Below are 6715 nucleotides of genomic sequence, written 5' to 3' on the forward strand. Positions count from 1 at the left end.
TTTTACTGCTCGTATAGCGCTTCTCCCTCTCTGCCGGCAAAGAATATAATCGATCTGATTCCTGTACAGACCGTCCGGTGAAGTCCATGTGTACAGGCGCCTCTTGTGCTGTTGAAAATGAGTATTCGCTATGGTCAGGTTGTTTTCTTGACAAAACTCTACTAGCGTCTGTCCAGCTTCATTTGACTTGCCAAGACCGAACTTGCCTACAATTCCGCATATTTCTTCACTCCCTACCTTAGCATTCCAGTCTCCTATGAGAAAAACGACGTCTGATGATGGGGTGCGGTCTAAAAGGCATTATAGGTCCGCATAAAATATCTCAACGTCAGCTTCTTCAGCAGTAGTGGTCGGTGCATAGACTTGGATAACTGTTATGTTGAGAGGGTGACCTCGGATCCGAAGTGAAATCATTCGGTCGTTTTTGGGGTTGTACCCTAGCACTGCTTTACCCATTCTCCTGTTTACTATGAGAGCGACCTCATTCCTTCTCTTGGATTCGTGCCCACAATAAAAGACATAATGGTCGCCGGAGTTAAATTCTCCCATTCCGGTCCACTTGAGCTCGCTGATACCCAAGATATCAATGTTCAATCTGTTCATTTCTTGCTTGACGACATCCAGTTTACCTTGCGTCATAGATCTTACATTCCATGTTGCTATGTGATATATCTCCTTGCAACATCGGACTTTCCGGTCGCTTCCCGACACATCCACAACTGAGCGTCCTTTTGGCTTTAGCCCAGCCGCTTCATTCGTCCTGGAGCTACTAGGAATCGCCCTTTGTTCATTCCCAGTAACATGTGGGACGCCTTCCAACCTGGGGGGCTCATCTTCCGGCGCCATATCATTAATGGTATTGTGACTGGCCATAGGGTTTTCTTGGCAGGAAATAATGGAGTGGGTTGCCATTACCTTCTCCAGTGAATCACATTTTGTCAGAACTCTCTGCCGTGACCTGTCTATCTTGGGTGGCCCTACACAGCAGAGCTCACGACTTCATCGAGTTTCGCAAGCCCCTCCGCCACGACAAGGCAGTGATCCATGCCCTGCAGGCCGGTATAAATCAAAGCCCTGGTAATATTTCTCAACTTCAAAGTTCAATTACCTCCTAAATTCCCCCACAAACTCACCCAAACTGCCAAATCAAGCTTAATGCCAGTAGACCGAACGAATGTCAGCCTCCCCTACCATACACACAATGAAGGTCACACAATTCCTGCTTTCGTCGCCTGTGGTCATACCTATTACGGTGCTTCCTTCCATGTGCACTCTTTTTCTTCTAGCATTACCCACCCGTCCTTTTTTTTTCACTCCCCGCCTGCACCTGCTTTTTACCCCACCCACCACTACAATACCATCGTATGCCTCTCCACCACCTGTTTCTTTTCCGCTCTTCTCCTATAGAACCTGCCCGAATCTTTTGCATTCGCACTCCTGAAAAGGCCAGCTTCTGGACGAAACGTTATGTCCAATAAAATATTTGTTTAAATGAAGCGCACACTTAAATTTTCTCGCGTATATATATGTATATATATATATATATATATATATATATATATATATATATATATATATATATATATATATATATATATATATATATATATATATATATATATATAGGTTGCGAGAACATAACGTACTGCACTGCTAAAAGAGTATAAGCGAAGTATACGCTTCATTAAGGGAAACATTTTTTATTTCACTCGACGTTTCGATCGGAGACCGATCTTTCTCAAGAGTGAATCTTCTTGGATAGTGTTGCGGCTTTTTAAGCATTTGGACATAGACCACACCTGGGTAGGAAAACAAAACGTGGGAGACAGACGAAAGAGACAGATACAGTAGGGAAGGATGATGTCCAGGTGTGCCATCGCAGGTGCATCGCAGGTGCTCGACAGGCCTGTCGAACTGCGCTGACACAGGTGCCTGGATGCATAGTCTCTGCTGCGAAAGAATGCGGGCTATTTTCACTCTTCCTGGCCACGACGGCCGAAGAGTGGGAGTAGGGGCTGAAGCAATACTGACAGGCCGACCAGGCTCACGCGCCCACCAATTCTCCTTCTGGCGATGACATAGTTAAGTTTGCGGGCTTCGCACAGAAGCGAGATTCCGAAGGGGCGACCAAGGCCAAGGGGCAGCTGGACTCGGGCAGATTTATGACGGTCGCGCGGGCGACCGCTTCTCGGAAGTGAGCCCAGAACACATGGCAGCGGGCGACGCCGCCGGCTCTCTCCGTCCCGTGCCGCGAGGGAGGCAGAACAGTGCAGTTAGAGCGAACAGCATAAGCGCGTGGTTGTGGGTTCGGCGCTAACCGCGGTGTCTCCCGGTTCGAGTGGAGAGGGCGCGGAGGCCATAAATCCCGAAACGCGGCGTAACACAGGCCTGGGGAGAACGCGCTGTTGACATGTCTTCCCGGGAAGACGCCTGTGTGTCCCTTTGAATCCGCCGCCCGCGCGCAACCGACCAAGAGCAGGGATCGGAATGTTTGGGCCTGAGGTTTGCGCGTGTGTGATTTTATGTATTTTCGGAAGTGTAACCGTTGACGCCGTTTGTCGTTGCGACTGTTTGGCGCCTCTTGCGTGGAAGGATTTTGGAGAGGGAAAAGTTGCGGATGTATGTGTTTGTGTGCGCAACCACTCGCCGCTTAGTGCGTGCTTTGTGTGTGTTTTATTTGACATGCGTAGGAGAGGGTATATGTGGCGCAATGATTGGCCAACCCATTTTAAAGGACTGCATGTTATTGGCCACAGAGTGGGGTACGTTGATTGGTCAACAGACAAAACTGGAATTTTGGGTAACGCTAAGAAAGGAGCGTTGGACGGTTGGGCTCGGAGCAGGGTTGGGATCGGAGCAGAGTTGGGCTCGGAACAGAGTTGGGCTCGGACGAGAGTGGAGAGCAGACGGGTTGTTCGAGAGGGAGGCTAGGCTGACGGAGGTCTCAAGGGACTCCGGCCTAAAGTGTAGCAGGAGGCCAAGGCCTGATTCTGCTAGCCTCTGACCTCAGATCGTTCACCAGTCGCAGTTAGCCCTCTACGTTTGATGTCGCATCCGACGACATTTGTGTAAATACGCCAATTGTAAAAAGTGTAAATAAATGTGTACAGGCCGAGAAGAGAAGTCGTCATCTCCGCACCGCAATGTGTCACTGAGCCACGGACGCAGCGGCGGTCACCAACACCACTCGGTACGAGCGAAGGCAGCAGAAGAAACAGCAAGAACACCTGCTGTACGGGGAAGACCATCCATCCCCCACGCCTTTCGCCCGTTTAGTTTAACTGGCGCAGTCGAGACAGGATCGGCCCAGCGACTATCTGCGGAGTGGCAAGAGATCGACGACGCCTCGGACTGATGTACACGGAGGGTGGCGCACTACCTCGGTGAGCCAAGGCTGACCAGGTAGAAGTTTGACGTCGAGGTGCCCCGTGAATCGACGCTACCGGCCTAGAGAGGCAGCGACAGTGAGGCGACATCCAAACGAGAGGCCTCAGAAGCCAAGGCTTCACGACAGCGCCGGCGAGCAAGAGGCTACCGTGAAAGTGAGCGGAGCGCTGCAACAAAGAGACGACGGACCCTGTTCTGCGCGGCACCTGCATGTGGGAACTTCACAAGCTCCGTGGTTGACACCCCAACAATTGAGTGAGTTTCTCCACTCTCACTTTACTTGCCTCAGCATATGCGCATGAGTCGCAGGGTTAATGTAAAGTAACGCATAATGGCTACATTGGGTTGGTGGAGTGATTGTGACTGTGCATACGACGCTTGGTATGCGCCGATGTCAGAGGCTGAACGAATTAAGGAAAAAGAGGAAAGGGAGAGAAGGGAGAAAAGAATAGCGCAGACCCACGAACGCCTGCGGGAGTTAGCCATAGCCAAGGAAGAGCTAAGGCAGGAAAGGGTAAGGCTCGAGGAGGAGGAGCGCTTACGGAGGGCAGCGCGTGAACCACCGGAGCCGGTACAAATTCAGGCGTACACTCCCGCAAATGGCACTGATCAAACGCTGATCGAGGCGGTCGGTAAGGGGAGTGCAGTTGAAGTTCGCGTTGAGGAGACGCCAGCTGTAGAATCAACCGATGTTGAGAGAGGGGAGCAGTCTCATATCCCTGAGGTAGAGGCGTGTTCTACGGAGGCGCCTCTGACAGGGAATGTCATTAGCCAAAATGAGCAGGTCAAGTCTTGCGAGGTAGCCGAATGTGCTCACCATGCTAATGACGCGAATGTGAGCAAGGACGCGAAATGCTTGGTTGGCGCGAGCGCTGAACTTGTGTTCCCGACCGAAGCGGCAGAGTGCCAGGCAGGCTGTGTCGAGAGCGCGACAGTCGAAACAGTGATCGCTACACCAGTAGTAGCGTCCGAGGAGCCAGCAGCCGCACAGCTGGATAGACGAGGCGATCCTAACCCAGAAAACACGGGCTCGTGTGAGGATGTAGATGAGCGCAGTCTGAGGCATGGTCTGAGCGATGGCGACGGAAATTGCATCCCACGCTTAGAAAACCGCAAAATAACATTGTCACATGCAGCGATGGACCATGACCAGCGTTGTGACCTCGGTGCGCATCTGCGTAAAGGAAGGACAGCTAAGGCGGAGCCTCCGGAGAATGAGCTTTTTGAGACAGGCACAATAGTCTCAGAGGCGCCTTTTGGGTGCATTCTTGTTCGTGCTTCCGAGGAAGCGCGTGTGTCGTGCACGCAGGCAGCTGGCGTCTTATGTGATGCAGGAGAGCGGCACAGCCGGAAAGCAGGGCGCGTGCGATTATCTTGCATGCTGCGGCTCGTCTGTGTCGTGCGAGCCGTCGGGGTGTTTGATCCCGGTGGTAAGGGCTGTGCGCTTGGTGTTCACAGTCTTCACCCACTCTGCCACTGCCAGTTGTGAGAGGCGTAAAGATCCCCTGTGGCTCGACCACGCGCTGAGGCAGTGATTGGGAGTAGGGGAACGTTGACTGAACCAAGAGACTTTGAGCACGGAGTGGACAGTCATTCTTGTGTGGGACATATGTGTCTTATGTGTACTTCTGTTTTGTGCTTGATCATGCAGTGTTTATTGCTTGATTTGGTGTTATGTATGCCAAGCTGTATCGCCTTGTATGGCGTATGGTTTAGTTAGCGTTACGTGCACACGGACTATTGCCGTTCAGGGCGCGCGCGCCTCTGTACGGAGCGTTGCACTATTGTTTGCATAGCTGCGTTTGTTTGTTTTGCTTTGTTTGGGGTACGCCACACCACAATGCCCCTCCCCCTTCCTTCCCCCGTTAGAGGAGTTTTATGTTGAGCGTACAGCAAGTGTACGCGCAACATTCTCGATGGGGAGGAGTTAAGTTTGCGGGCTTCGCACAGAAGCGAGATTCCGAAGGGGCGACCAAGGCCAAGGGGCAGCTGGACTCGGGCAGATTTATGACGGTCGCGCGGGCGACCGCTTCTCGGAAGTGAGCCCAGAACACATGGCAGCGGGCGACGCCGCCGGCTCTCTCCGTCCCGTGCCGCGAGGGAGGCAGAACAGTGCAGTTAGAGCGCACAGCATAAGCGCGTGGTTGTGGGTTCGGCGCTAACCGCGGTGTCTCCCGGTTCGAGTGGAGAGGGCGCGGAGGCCATAAATCCCGAAACGCGGCGTAACACAGGCCTGGGGAGAACGCGCTGTTGACATGTCTTCCCGGGAAGACGCCTGTGTGTCCCTTTGAATCCGCCGCCCGCGCGCAACCGACCAAGAGCAGGGATCGGAATGTTTGGGCCTGAGGTTTGCGCGTGTGTGTTTTTATGTATTTTCGGAAGTGTAACCGTTGACGCCGTTTGTCGTTGCGACTATTTGGCGCCTCTTTCGTGGAAGGATTTTGGAGAGGGAAAAGTTGCGGATGTATGTGTTTGTGTGCGCAACCACTCGCCGCTTAGTGCGTGCTTTGTGTGTATTTTATTTGACATGCGTAGGAGAGGGTATATGTGGCGCAATGATTGGCCAACCCATTTTAAAGGACTGCATGTTATTGGCCACAGAGTGGGGTACGTTGATTGGTCAACAGACAAAACTGGAATTTTGGGTAACGCTAAGAAAGGAGCGTTGGACGGTTGGGCTCGGAGCAGGGTTGGGATCGGAGCAGAGTTGGGCTCGGAACAGAGTTGGGCTCGGACGAGAGCGGAGAGCAGACGGGTTGTTCGAGAGGGAGGCTAGGCTGACGGAGGTCTCAAGGGACTCCGGCCTAAAGTGTAGCAGGAGGCCAAGGCCTGATTCTGCTAGCCTCTGACCTCAGATCGTTCACCAGTCGCAGTTAGCCCTCTACGTTTGATGTCGCATCCGACGACATTTGTGTAAATACGCCAATTGTAAAAAGTGTAAATAAACGTGTACAGTCCGAGAAGAGAAGTCGTCATCTCCGCACCGCAATGTGTCACTGAGCCACGGACGCAGCGGCGGTCACCAACACCACTCGGTACGAGCGAAGGCAGCAGAAGAAACAGCAAGAACACCTGCTGTAAGGGGAAGACCATCCATCCCCCACGCCTTTCGCCCGTTTAGTTTAACTGACATACACTCTCGAAATTTTTTAAAGTTAAGAAAAATAATAGACAAAAGAATCAGGCACGAGCTCCACGTAAAATCCCTTCGAATATATCTGGAATCGGAAATTGTACCGAGAGGACTTACTCTATCCCTAACCCCATCGATGAATAACCTTTCGGAATCCCATCGACTAGCATGGACCAAAGAACTACTCGGGGCATC

The sequence above is a fragment of the Amblyomma maculatum genome, chromosome 11 (assembly GCF_055883805.1).
Source record: "Amblyomma maculatum isolate TAMU_Amacu chromosome 11, ASM5588380v1, whole genome shotgun sequence".
In the NCBI taxonomy this organism is placed as follows: domain Eukaryota; kingdom Metazoa; phylum Arthropoda; class Arachnida; order Ixodida; family Ixodidae; genus Amblyomma; species Amblyomma maculatum.